Source organism: Hyperolius riggenbachi, chromosome 3 (genome assembly GCF_040937935.1).
Source record: "Hyperolius riggenbachi isolate aHypRig1 chromosome 3, aHypRig1.pri, whole genome shotgun sequence".
NCBI lineage: Eukaryota > Metazoa > Chordata > Amphibia > Anura > Hyperoliidae > Hyperolius > Hyperolius riggenbachi.
Window position 1 is genome coordinate 37882976 of NC_090648.1, and position 15013 is coordinate 37897988.

Genomic DNA, 15013 nt, shown 5'->3' on the forward strand with positions numbered 1-15013 from the left:
CGGGTTCGCCCGAACAGCTCAATGCCCGGCCGAACAGGGCCCCTGTTCGGCCGAACAGGGCCCTGTTCGGCCGAATACGGCCCCCCTATGGGGTCGCAGGCATAAGGGGGGAGCATGCCCCGATCGCGCGGGGGGGGGGTCGGAAATTCCCCCCACCCCCTCCGCTAGCGCTCCCCCCTCTGCCCGCTTCCCCATACAAAAATTTTGCGGAAAGTTAAATAGTACCGGTGGTGGCTGGCTGGCAGTGGTGTGAGTGAGGAGGAGGAGTCCGACTAGGACGCGTTGAGGCCGGGCAGCGGGCGGTTCAGCTGTAATACCCTTGTGGTACTTCCGCCCTTTCTCTGACCTCACGTCCTCTACGTGATGACGCATACGAGGGTACGTGTGAGGTCAGAGAAAGGGCGGAAGTACCACAAGGGTTCTACCGCTGAACCGCCCGCTGCCCGGCCTCAACGCGTCCTAGTCGGACTCCTCCTCCTCACTCACACCACTGCCAGCCAGCCACCACCGGTACTATTTAACTTTCCGCAAAATTTTTGTATGGGGAAGCGGGCAGAGGGGGGAGCGCTAGCGGAGGGGGTGGGGGGAATTTCCGACCCCCCCACGATCGGGGCATGCTCCCCCCTTATGCCTGCGACCCCATAGGGCCCCCAAAAGCGGGATGTTCGGGGGAGTTCGGGGTTCGGCCCGAACATGCCGAACATCTGGCCCATGTTCGGCGAACGGACCCGAACCCGAACATCCAGGTGTTCACCCAACACTACCGTGCACCACTAGCTATTACTTCACTACAATAGCTACATTTGGTTTTGAAGAAAATAAATAAATAAAAAAAAATCTGAGGTGTCTGGGTTGAAAACTGTGCTGTCCTAGTTGTGCATTGGGCACAATGTGGGCTGCACGACTGCTGTCCGGAACCCCCTGCTCTTGGTGTTTATTTACAGCCGTGGTACCAATGCTAGGTACCATGGCCCGTTACATTGCCTGCTGCCAAACTTCACTCACTCCTCCTCCTCCTCCTGCTGCTGTGCTGCTGTTAACCTCCTGCTGTCTGTGTTCCCACCACCAGGGTCCACAGAATTAAGTGCTGCTGCCATGCGCCACTAGCTATAACGCCACTACAATAGCTACATTTTGTTGTAAAAAAAAATAAATTCTGAGGTGTCTGGGTTGAAAACTGTGATGTCCCAGTTGTGCATTGGGCACAATGTGGGCTGCACGACTACTGTCTGGAACCTCCTGCTCTTGGTGTTTATTTACAGCCATGGTACCAATGCTAGGTACCATGGCCCCAATACATTGCCTGCTGCCAAACGTCACTCCTCCTCCCCCTCCTGCTGCTGCTGTATTTAACCTCCTGCTGTCTGTGTTCCCACCGCCAGGGTCCACAGAATTATGCGCTGCTGTCATGCGCCAATAGCTATTACGCCACAAATTTAGCTATGCTGCTGAAGTAAAATTTTTACAACAGTTGAGTTCTGTAAGGGATAAAACATTGTTGGGTACAAGAGGAAGAATATGAACACAAAAGAAAAATAAGATGGTGGTGGTGAAGAAGAAGAAGAAGAACCAGGTGAAGAAAAAGAAGAAGCAGAAGAAGAACCAGGTGAAGAAGAAGAAGAAACCAGGTGAAGAAAAAGAAGAAGAAGAACCAGGTGAAGCAGAAGAAGAACAACCAGGTGAAGAAAAAGAAGAAGAAGAACCAGGTGAAGAAAAAGAAGAAGAAGAACCAGGTAAAGAAGAACCAGATGATGATGACGATGAAGAAGAAGAAGAACCAGATGATTGAAGAAGAAGAACTAGATGATGATGAATAAGAAGAACCAGATGATGATGATGAAGAAGAAGATGAAGAAGAACCAGGAGAAGAAGATGAAAAACCAAGTGAAGATGAACCAGAAGAAGAAGAAGAAGAACCAGGTGAAGAAGAAGAAGAACCAGGTGCCAGTGAAGAAGAAGATGATGAAGATGATGGTGATGAATGATGATGACGAGAAAGAAGATTGTAAAACAGAAAAAGAAGACAGTGAAGAAAAAGATGGAGAGAAGAAAAAGAAGAAGGTGAAGACGGTGAAGAATAAACAAGAAATGCAGAAAAAAAGTTTTCCATCACATTTTTTTCTTACATTACACCTATTTCATTATGATTTCCCTATATAAAAAAAAATGGCTTGAAAGCCATCCAAATTCGTGATCACGATTATTACCAGAATTCAAGTACCTATCACGAGTCGAATTCGAATCGAATTCGATGGGCGTGATCACGGCCGAATCCTAATTTGACCCGGACCCAAATTCAAATGTACTTGAATCGAATTTGGGTACATTAGAGCACCACTGGCAGTCACAAGCAAGGACGAGATTTCTCATCATGGCACGCCTCCTTATATACAGGAGGGGCTGGCCAGGGTTCCCTTCTGTGATTGGTTGCTAGGGCTTAGGCTGGGAGCCCTCTGATTGGCTCAATGACGTCATGGACATCATCTCCATGGTTACACTATTCGAATTCGGATATCCGAACTAGACATCCAAATTCCTTTTCGGATACTGCATGCAATTCGGATTTCAGATGTACCCAGATATTCGAAATCCGAATCCGAGGTCAGATAGCCCCAAAAAGTCACTGCAGTCTGTGAAGGCCCAGTAGAGCAAAGGTGTATGTGTGCCTCTTTTCTCTGTTCACAAGCAGCACTTTCATCCTACTGGGACTGGATGGACAGCACACGCATAGGCGCAGTACAGTCATGCTTATCCACAACCATGCTTACACACTGAAGACACAGAGGGACCCAGCACTGGATCAGGACAATGTTAGCAGCTATGTAAAACCTTCGGACTATCTTGCAGCCTCCCATTAACAAAATAAGTATCTTTTTATATTATTTTATTAACCACTTCCGGACCACAGTAATTGAAATTTACACCCTGTATGTGGCTGCTTATACCTGCCAGGGCATAGATTTCAATTACTGTGCTGCACCAACTCACCGCTCTTGCTGCTGCAGGACATGTAATAGCATAAATGGGAACTTCCTCTCCCAGCATGCATTGCACATTCCCGTCATGCAAGGTAGCTTCCAGGAAAATAGAACAAAACTATGGGAACCTCTGTGGCACAGGGGAATACAAAAGGAGGCATCCATATAGGCAAGGGACATCCATAGTTAAGTAAATGCCCGCTTCACCCCATAATGACCACACAGTTTTCGAACCTCCTTTAGGGGGAGGCTGGTTTGACAAGTTTTATAAAAATACTGCTCACAAACTCAACTACAAGCTATTTACTTACAGCAAATAAGCTTTTAACAGAAGTTTTAACTTCCAGATTAGTCCATTGTCAAGTGTCGCCATACTCAGCAACAAGATCATGTTTCCATCCTTCTTCAGAGCTGTAACAAGTGATAAAGTTGAATCGGTTGGGATGGCTAAGCTTGTTCTACATTTTGGGTGGACTTGGATTGGTCTTGTAGCTTCTGAAGATGATTATGGTCTACAGGGCATTCAGCCAATAAAAGAAGAGATTATTAAAGCCGGAGCATGCGTGGCCTTCACTGAATACATTCGTCTAGATCAACCAGACCGAAATGCTCCTAAAGTTATTAAGACAATGAAAGAGTCACGAGCTCAGATTATAGTTGTCTTCTCTGTTGGTGGTAATTTTGTGCCTATTGTGAATGAGATGTTAAAGCAGAATGTCACAGGAAGAACACTTATCGGGAATACAAGTTGGTCCAAGTCCATTTTCTTAACAATACCCATTTATTCCCCGGTCTTATCTGGTACGCTTGGTTTGGCCTTCAACAATTATGTCATTCCAGGATTAAGTGATTTCTTGAGCAAAATTCATCCTTCGTTGTCTTCTCGAGACCCTTGGGTGATGCCGTACTGGGAGAAAGTATTCAACTGCAAATTTGTCACTGCCAATTCCAGCACTGAAGGAACCTCAATAAAACAATGCACAGGAGCAGAACATTTACAGAACGTCAAAAATAGTTCTATATATGCCAGCAGCTTGAAATTTAATCATAACTTCTATGCATCTATAAATGTGTTGGCAAAAGCTTTGGATGACATAAAAGGCTGCAAGATGGGGAAAGGACCTTTTTCTAATGGATCCTGTGCAGCTTTTTGGAATTTCAAACCATGGCAGGTAATTTAATTCTGAGGAGCCAAATAAGCAAATAAGAAGTGTCACAGTTGGCACCTTTGCGGAGGAGCCTCTGTGTCATCACAAGAATATGCATGCCACATATGGACACTGACTAATAAAACTAAACTAACCAGCAAGATACAATCTAGGTAAACTTAAACAAAAAGTGGTTGATGAAAAAAACAGAGTGACTGATTGTTAGGGGTGGTTGGAAATGCCGATTTCTGATTCCGTGGAAATTCCAATTTCCACCAAGGCCGGTTACCGTATCAGCGGATTTCCAATTTCTGTGTTCTGATTTTGATTTCTGAGTAGTCTCTTTTTGGTCATTTTTTTCCATTCTTTGATTGGCCAATTATTTCCGAGTTGACTCTGCATTCGCTGATTGGTATAATGCTTCTGGGTCCTGTGATTGGACTTAAAATACTGAGTTGGGGTCATGCTGCATTTCCACAGAAATCCGATTTCCATCAGAAATGCGTAAATTTCATTTCCACGAAGTCTCAATGAGCATCCCTACTGATTTTTATCAGGTACTTGTCAGGTGAAGCAGATGAATAGTACATTTGTTAAAGAGGAATTGTCGCGAAAATCTTAAAATGTAAAACACATGCAAATAAGAAGTATGTTTCTTCCTGAGTAAAATGATCCATAGATTACGTCTCTCCTATGTTGCTGGCACTTACAGTAAGTAGTAGAAATCTTACATTACCGACAGATTTTGGGCTAGTCCATCTCTCCATAGGGGATTCTCAGCATGGCCTTTATTCTTTATAAAGACACCACCTGAAAAAGATCCATACAAAGATGCTGGCCAGCCTTCCTGCTCACCTTACACTTTTGTTGGCCGTTAGACGGAGCAACTGCCATTCACTAAGTGCATTTTGAAAATAAAGAGAGCCCTGTGAACCCCCCATGAGGAGATGGTCTAGTCCAAACCCTGTTGGTTCTGTCAGATTTCTACTACCTACTGTAAGTGACTTAGGGAAAAAAAATTATGGCTCATTTTGCTCTGGAAGAAACTTACTTCTTAACTGTATATGTTTACATATATTTTAAATTTTAATATTTTCCTGACAGAGGTCCTTTAAGTATGGTTTGGTTATTTACCCAATGCAAATTATCTGCTACAGAGTAGGTCAGTGTGGGCACCAGGGCCAATATGCAATTCACTTTTTCTCCTGATTTTTCTCTTAGGTGATATTTTTGAAATGAGTCAATAAAATCCCTATAAGCCACCAAAAAGCCAGAACATACATGAAATATTTTTTATAGTAAGTGTTCACCAACTTTACAGTACTTTTTGTTTGAAAAGTGCTGTAAAGTCATTTTAAATATAAGATTAAAAATTATCTACTAGGAGAAAACTCAGGAGAAAATGGGGAATTGCATGTGGGCCCATATGCAATTCACTTTCTCTTCTAAGTTTTCTCCTAGGTGATATTCCTTGTCAATAAAATGACTTTGAAACTACCAGCAAGCAAGTAAATATTCAAAATAATTTTGATAGTTCTTTTTCCACCTACTTTTTGGTACTTTTTCAATTGCAGATTACTGAAAAGTTATTTTAAACAGAAGATAAAAAATTATCTCCGGGGAGAAAACTCAGGAGAAAAAAGTGAATTGCATTTTAGCCCATGTGCTTTATTTGCCATTTTGTATTACCAACAGCTACCCAATAATAGCCAATTGCCAGCCCCTAAAACAAGAACTTGGAAATGTAGATGACAGAAGGTATTATTTAGGATGGTTAGGTAGTAGATTTGAAGGTGATAATGTGTACCACTTAGGGTGAGAAAGTTAGAATAAAGCATGAGGTAGGATTTTAGTTAGGGCGGAATTTAGAGTTAGGCATCAGTAAGGGCTATACACTGTAGATAAGAGAAAGATTAGGGTTAGGTACTATGAAGGAAAAAGTTAGGGAGTTAGGGTTAAGCTTCAGGAAAAACATAATGCTACAATAATGGACTTACATTTTGAGGGAGGAGTATACCTGACTCTAGAGATGTTCATTCGGATTCTGCCGGAATAAAAATTTCCGCATTTCCAATCAGAAATCAGCGAGAACAAAAGTAGAGAGGTGTCCACATTTTTTCTAGATGCAAACAGCATAAAAAATGGAAACTGAATGTATAGGGGAAAAAAAATCCATTGACTTAACGCACAGAGGGCCATCTGCAAACCTCTTTTTTCTCCTTAGTTATCTCCTATTAGATTAATTTCCTATTCTCTTTAAAGTAACTTTAGTAAGTATTTTACAATTTAAAAAGTACCTAAACATTGGTGAAAAAAGTACTATCAAAATTATTTCTTGCATGCTGGTGGTTTAAAGGGCATTTTATCACATGGGCCCACATGCAATTACCTTTTTCTCCTGAGTTTTCTCCTAGGTGATATTTTCAAACTCGTAAATAAAATGCCCTTTAAACCACAAAAGATTAAAAAAAGAAATACTCAAAATAATTTTGATAGCACTTTTCTACTTGTTTGGCACATTTTCCATTGCAAAGTGCTGAAACGTTATTCTAAATTGAAGCTGAAAAATTATCTCCTAGGAGAAAACTGGGGAGAAAAAAAGTTAATTGCATATGGCCCAAAAGGCCATATAGAATTCGCTTTTCCTCCTAAGTTTTCTGCTAGGAGACAATTTTTTTATCTAATGTTTAAAATAACTTTTCAGCACTTTGCAATTGAAAAAAGTACCACAAAGTAGTTAAACACGTACTATCAACATTATTTTGAGTATTTTCTTGCTTGTTGGTAGTTTAAAATGCATTTAATTGACAATTTTGAAAAAAATATCACCTAGGAGAAAACTCAGGAGAAAAAGTTAATTGCATATGGGCTAAAAAAGTGCACAAAATTGAAATGTGACATATGCAAAATAGCCCACATGCAATTCATTTTTTCACCTGAGTTTTCTTCTAGGTGATATTTTTACACCGTGTCATAAAATGCCTTTTAAACCACCAGCAAGCAAGAGAATACTGAACATAAATCTGATGGTACTTTTTCACCACCGTTTGGATATTTTAAAGAGGAACTGTCGCGAAAATCTTAACATTTAAAACACATACAAATAAGAAGTACATCTTTTCCTGAGTAAAATAAGCTGTAAATTACTTCTCTCCTATGTTGCTGGCATTTACAGTAAGTAGTAGAAATCTGATAGAAGTGACAGGTTTTAGGCTAGTCCATCACTGCATAGGGGATTTTCAGCATATCCTTTATTCTTTATATAGACATTCCCTGAAAAAGATGTATACAAAGATGCTGGCCAGCCTCCCTGCTCACCGTACACTTTTTTGGCAGTTGGATGGAGCAACTGCCATTCACTAAGTGCATTTTGAAAATAAAGAAATCCCTGTGAACCCCCATGAAGAGATGAGCTAGTCCAAAACCTGTCGGTTCTGTCAGAATTGTACTACCTACTGTAAGTGACAGCAACGTAGGAGAAAAGTCATTTATGGCTCATTTTACTCTGGAAGAAATGTACTTCTTATTTGTATAAGTTTACATAAATTTAAAATTTTAAGTTTTTCGCAGCAGAGGTCCTTTAAAGAACAAGTGACACCCATGCTAACCTAGAAATGAAAAAACACATATATAAGTAGATAAATACTACTTCTACTTGCATAACAGATGTATTGTGCTATCCACGTAATGATTCCTGTGAATTTTACAAAGGAAAAGCAGAGAATCCTATTGCAGGCAGTGGCCATTTTGCCAAGCTAATGCTGACATCATATCCTTCCTGACTCTTGTTTTCCCCCCTCCCTTCTCTTGATCTTTGTGTATTTATTAGCTGCCCTCCTCCCAGAGTCTTTTTTTTATTTACACATCCAATCACTGAGTCACCTCAGCCTTGCTTGTAAACACAAGTAATCAGCTAGGCAGGGAAATAAATGGAAGAGGAGGAATATATTATAGATAAAAAGAACTCCCAGCATTCAAAAGAACTCCCAGCATTCAACTTTTTGGCACTGTTTGGCACTAGGGCCAGTGCTCCTAAAGTATGTGATAACTCCAAACCATAACAGCAGAAAGAGTTTTGAATGCAGGATTAGCATCTTTATCACTTAATACACTCAGACCAGTTGCTGTTGAAATTTGATTTTTATGGTGATAATAGCGCTTTAAAGAGAAAATGAAAATTATCTCATAGGAGATAACACAGGTGAAAAAATGAATTGCATCTGGGCCATTTCATCATATGTGTGGGGGTGCACAGTTTCACCTTATATGGCAAAACACATGGGATTTTAGCATGTGTACACCCTGCCTAAGTGTGCTACTTGGTAGCAATGAAAAATCACGAATCAGAAATAAAATATTATTTTCTAAAATAAATTGGCCTGGGGTACTTGCAGGTTACTAGTGGTGAAAGTGGACCTGAACTTTTAAACAGGACTGAAGAAATACATAGAGAATTGCTCCCTGTATGTATTTAGAGCATTTAGCCTGCCTAATTCCCCCTCGTTTGTGTCTAATCACAAGTTATAATCTGATCTCCCCCCTGTGTCACATGACTGCCTATGGCAGAGATGGTAAATAAGGCCATTCGAAAGCACAGGCTGTTAACAATATGTCTGCTTCCATGAATCAGGAAGTAAAAACAGTGCAGATTTATTTTAGGATATGTATCAGCTGTAACAAAGAAGTGTTTTTTTTGTTTAAAGGCTATTATGCTGTTGCGTATGTTTTAAAACAGACAGGACATTCTGAGTTCAGATCCGCTTGAAAGGATAAAAATAATTAAATAAAGGAAATGATTTGGTTATTTATCTATTATTTTTATTCAGCTCACATCTTACATCAGAAAAGTGAGGATAACTTTGAGTTCTGGGAAAGACATTTACTTTGATGACCATGGAGAGTTACCTTTAGTCTACAGCGTGGTGAACTGGCAGCAGACTCCAGAAGGAGATCTGAATCAAGTTGAAGTTGGTACCTTCAGCAGCTTTTTACCTCCTGACCAGGCTTTGGTGGTCAACTCCAGCTTAGTGGTGTGGCCAAGAGGAGAACGGCAGGTAGGACCAATAGGAGATGGGAATTTTTTAACATAACTTTCATTTGAATACTTTGCAGATATATCTTGTAGTATTGCCATTTTAGATTCAAAGAGACTATATATTATGCAAATGTTCCGGCTTGCTGTGGTTCTTTGTAACTTTAAAGATAAACTTGTTACAATGCTGAATTTATTTATACATTAAAATAAACGTATCACCGTGATGTTGCGCTCCCCTGGCTCCCCCGCTATGTTGGGTTGGCTCCTAACTTTAGTGAGAGGAGGTAGAGACCCTTCAGATCCACACAGCTTCCCCACTCTCTGGATCACCCACATCCCCCTCCACAACTGCACACCATAAAATGTAAGCGCTGGAGGGATCTGAGTGGCCCAGAAATTTAATGGGAAAAGGTTAAAGATTGACCGGTGTTGACATTTATGAGGTATAGAAAGATTTTTGTTTCTAAAAAAAAAATGAAAAATAAAAAAATCATAAATGAAATTAAACTTATGAAGAAAAATGCAATCTCCTATTGAAGTTATATTCTAATTAAAATATCTGCAGGTACCTCGTTCCGTGTGCAGTGAAAGCTGCTCTACAGGATTCCGAAAGGCCTCCATACGAGGACAACCTTTGTGCTGCTTTGAGTGTGTTCCCTGCCAACAAGGAGAAATCTCCAACCAATCTGGTGAGTCAATTTACTAAGGTTGAAATATACTGTACCTGAGAATATAGGTGATTAAAAATAAAACCTGTTGGATGACAAAACCTTTGCAACATTCACTCATGTCATATCAAATCAGGTCATAAATCAAGCCACACTCAGAAAAAAAAAGAAAAACGCCAGGTGGGTCATATGTAGAAAGCAAATCATAATGCTTTATAACTCACCCCTCCTGGATCCAGCCACACATGTCTTCCTCCTCTCCTCATGGGATGTCAGATGGCTGTCGCACCATAGAGAGGGAGCGTCTAGGAGGAGAGGATGAAGATGGGTTGCATGGGCCTGCCGGATCCTGGAGAGGTGAAATGTACTTTCCTACACTCTCTGCATGGAGATGGGGTACCCTTTCTGGCTACCTATACTGAAGGGGGATAGGCACTCATTGGCTACCTATACTGGGAAAGCCAGTATAGGTAACCAGAAAGTGGGTCAGGCAGCATGTGGCAGATTTACAGGTACTATTGTCAGGGGTGCAGCGACCATTACACTATGAGTGCCACATGCATTATAGAGGTAACATGTGTTGCTATAGTGATGGAGCAACCAAAGTAAAGCATGTGGCACTCAGGGGCATAAATAAAGGGGATCAGCACCTTCGATTGCAGGAGGGGAGCGGGGGAGGGGGAGTGATGCAGAGCGGTGAGAGGGCCCAACTGCTAACCTTCCCTTCCTCAAATACAGGGGACTATGCTTCAGATCAGGTGTTTTTGAGGCTACACTAATAGGTGTGAAGATCATCATGGCCACTCTAGTTTTATGAACCTTGTGAGATGGGCCCCAAGGCCGTGAAGGGCACCAAAGGGAGCCAAGGTAAGGGGTGTGAACACTGGGGGGCCCCATCAAAGTTTGGGGGCCCTATTAATTTATAGTTATGACACTGGTGGCACTAATAGTATAACAGGCACTGCTCCCCTGGTGTTGGCACTGGTAAAATTTCTGTGTGCTACCTGCACAAGGCAACATTTACCAGTCTTTTGTGCATCAGGTCCTAGGCCTCTTAGTAATCTCAGGATCTGTCTAATGATGTGATTTTTGTAAACCTCTTTCTTTATCCTTTACTTGCAGCTGTTATCTTCACTGAAAGAGCTGCACGAAGGATTTTTGTTTTAGCCTCAATAGTGGGGGAGGTAGGTAAGGGGAACCTCCAGGGTGCTCCCTAAAACGTTTTTAAGACCCTCTTTGAGGAGAAAGTTTGCTCCCTCCACTAGGTTCAAAGCATATTCTGTTTCTTCAGCAAAACACAATTATGGTGAAAATGTGTTTCCATCAAGAATTAGGCTACAAACAGAATTTTGTATTCAACAATGTATCATTCTTTTTTACTACAGATTCAGCTAACTGCTTCAGATGTCTATGGAATCAGTGGCCAAATGACCAGAGAACAAGTTGTATCCCAAAGACTATGGAGTTCCTCTCTTATGAAGATGCTTTAGGAGCGGCTTTAGCCGCTGCCAGCATAATATCGGCTTTCATTCCTACAATTATTTTGTGGCTTTTTAACTGCTATAAGCACACACCCATAGTCAAAGCAAATAATTATTCCCTTAGTTGCCTACTGCTAGTTTCTTTGAGTCTTTGCTTCCTCTGCTCTTTAGGATTTGTTGGTTACCCCCAACCCGAGAAATGTCTCCTACGCCAAGTATCATTTGGCCTGGTTTTCACTCTGTGTATCTCATGCATACTGGCCAAAACAATCATGGTGGTCTTTGCTTTTATGGCCACCAAGCCGGGCAGTGACCTGAAAAAATGGACAACACTCCGTGTATCTTACACAATAATTTCAGCATGTTTCCTGCTACAGTTGATCTTATGCATTATCTGGATGTTCCTTGCTCCTCCCTTTCCTCAGTACAATACAGAAACCAAACCTGGAATTATCATCATAGACTGTAACGAGGGTTCTCCAGTAGCATTCTGGACCATGTTGGGTTACCTCTTTCTTCTGGCCAGCATAAGCTTCATTGTTGCCTTCCTGGCCAGGAGACTTCCCGACAGCTTCAATGAGGCCCAGTTTATTACATTCAGCATGTTGGCCTTCCTCAGTGTCTGGATATCATATATCCCAGCATCCCTCAGTGCTCAGGGCAAGTACACAGTGGCCATGGAGATCTTTGCCATCTTGGCCTCCACCTGGGCTCTGGTCATCTGTATGTTCCTTCCCAAATGTTTCATCATCTTGTTCAGACCTGATATGAATACCAAAGAGTACCTTATGAAGAAGGAAAAACATTAGTAACATATTTTTAAATTGTTAAATAGAACATTGATTTAGAAAAAATATCTGCTTTAAGTTTTTCTGGGTGTTATATGGCTAAAGAAATTGATAGTAAAAGAAACAGTATATATTATGTCATTAAAATACTTAAAGGGACTCCAAGCTCTGAATAAAAACAAAATTGGTACTCACCTGGGGTTTTCTGCAGCCCACCGTAGGTCGGGAGGTCCCACGGCGTCTATCTGGCTCTTCTCCCTGTGCCTGTCCAGAAATGGCTGCTCGGCGGCTCCCGGCGACACTGGGCCCGAGTGTCGGGCTCCTCTTCCTTAAACGTCACGGCTGTCGTCACCACGCCGGCCGCCTCGCGTCATCTCGGTGGCCGGCGTGACAGTGCTGCGCCTGCACGATCAAACCGCGCATGCGCAGTACTGTCACACTAGCCGAGGCCTTGTGTCGCCGGGAGCCACCGGTGGGCTGCAGAAAGCCCCAGGTGAGTACCAATTTTTTTTTTTTTAGAGCTCGGAGTCCCTTTAAGTAATACACACCATAATTTGTATTTCCTTTAAAGCAAACCCCTACTTAAGGCAGATACTGATGCTCATCACGACCTCATGATCACGGAAGAGCCGTAATTCACAAGCATGTTTTCACTATCTGACATCGTGATCCGAATTCGTGATCATCATTGATTCAGTTCCAAATGCACTTGTGATCCAAAATCCGGCTAGCAATCACGGATTTTGTCGTGATCACGGCTGTGATTAAAACTGCCAAAACCTGCTGAATTTAGCGGTTAATAGCAAAGCCCCCTTACATGATATAAACATCAAATTTGCAGGATATGTTAAGTAGAACAGTGGGAAATTTTTTTCAAAAAGACCTTGTAGTTTTCGAGAAAATCGATTTTAAAGTTTCAAAGGAAAATAGTACACATTTAAATGTGGTAAATGACAGTTAATGTATTTACCGCATTTACATGTATACTTTTTTCCTTTGAAACTTCCTTTGAAACTTTAAAGAGAATCTGTACTCTAAAATCCATACAATAAAAAGCATACCATTCTCTTCATTATGTTCTCCTGGGCCCCTCTGTGCTGTTTCTGCCTCTCCGTGCTGCAATCCTGGCTTGTAATTAACAGTTTTAGACAGTGTTTACAAACAAAAGACTGGCTTCTAACCAGAGTATCATAGGCTGAGAACTAGCTTACTGTGTGACTCATACAGAGCTTGGAGAGTGTGTGTAAAGCTTCTGCCAATGACAAGCAGTGCTGCACATTCCACACATTCCAGCCTAAGCCCAACAGAGACGACAGAGGAAAGAAGATAAGATTTATTACAGAGACAGTGCAACTAGAAAAGGCTGCAGTAAGACAGAACACATTAGAACAGGCATAGGAACTTATAGGATAGAAGAAATAAGGCTCAAAATTTTGTTACAGAGTCTCTTAAAAATTCTCAAAAACTATAAGGTCCTTTTGAAAGACTGATCTACTTAACATATATGGCAAATTTGGTGTTTCTAGCAGGTAAAGGGGCTTTGCTATTAATCGCTAAAATCGGCGGGTTTTGGCGGTTTTTAATCACAAATACTTTTTTAATTTGAAACTTTAAAATCGATTTTCTCAAAAACGATTAGGTCTTTTTGTAAAAAAAAAAAAAATATGTAAGTTGTAGCCACTAATTATTAAGTCACTAAAAATTAAGTTGTATAAATCCATGCAATTTGGGTGATTATAGCATGTATGGGGGCTTTGCTCATAACATTAAAGTCAAATCCGTGATCATGGCCGTAATCACGGATTCTACATGTGATCACGGCTATTTAAATGACTCTGAGGTGTTGCATTAAAGTGTACCCCCTGTGTATGAACTTAGCCCTGACTCCTGCATATATTTTTGGGGGGTGACAGTCACTGTCTCCAATATTGAGCACAAGGGCCCACATTTATTTATTTATTTATTGTATTTATAAAGCGCAATTAACTTTTTCACCTGAGTTTTCTCCTAGGAGATAATTTTTCATCTTAAATTTAAATTAACTTTTTAGCACTTTGTAATTGAAAAAAGTAGGTGAAAAAGTACTATAGAAATTATTTTGAGCTTTTTCTTGTTTGCAGACTATTAAACATTCTACCTCCACTAATCAATTGGGACCAAGTTGGCTTCACTAAGGGACGACAAGCCTCTGAAGGCACTCGCAAAATTCTAAATTTTCTGAGATTCTCAGAGCTCTGTCATAGACCTTCTCTGTTTCTAACCCTGGACGCGGAGAAGGCCTTCGACAGAGTTCACTGGGGCTTCCTAAAAGAAGTCTTATATAAATTTGGTTTTACAGGCCCAATCCATTCAGCTATAATGGCCTTGTACTCACTCCCCTCAGCCATAGTCAATGTGGCAGGTTTCTACTCTAAAAATGTTTATATATCTAATGGAACTCACCAGGGATGCCCACTGTCCCCCCTGATCTTTACCCTCACAATGGAAACCCTGGCGGAACACATAAGGGCCAATGAAAATATTGTAGGTATTGAAATTAATGGTACCTCACATAAAACAAGTCTATTTCCAGACGATCGATGTCCTACTGTCAGTATCTAACCTGTTCACCTCGCTCCAACATATTACAACATCTTTAGCTAATTATTCAGCTGTTTCATACTATAACATTAACAAAAATAAATCACTGATGTTAAGTTTAAACATACCCACAGATATGAAACAACGAACCTCAACAAAATTCCCATTCCAATGGGCAAAAACCTCCATTCCCTACCTCGGTATCAACCTTCCTTAATGCATCTAGTAAATTATATGAGGTTAACTTTATACCTATGCTTAGCTCCCTCACCAAAGAATTGGAAATAATCGCTAAACTCGAATTATCTTGGTTAGGTAGAATAGCAGCATTTCAG

At 41.0% G+C, this 15013-nt stretch overlaps 1 pseudogene; it reads left to right on the forward strand.

Annotated features, from left to right (window-relative positions):
- Positions 1-1806: 1806 nt before the first annotated feature.
- On the forward strand, positions 1807-12133 carry LOC137562055 (extracellular calcium-sensing receptor-like; annotated as a pseudogene).
- Positions 12134-15013: the final 2880 nt, after the last annotated feature.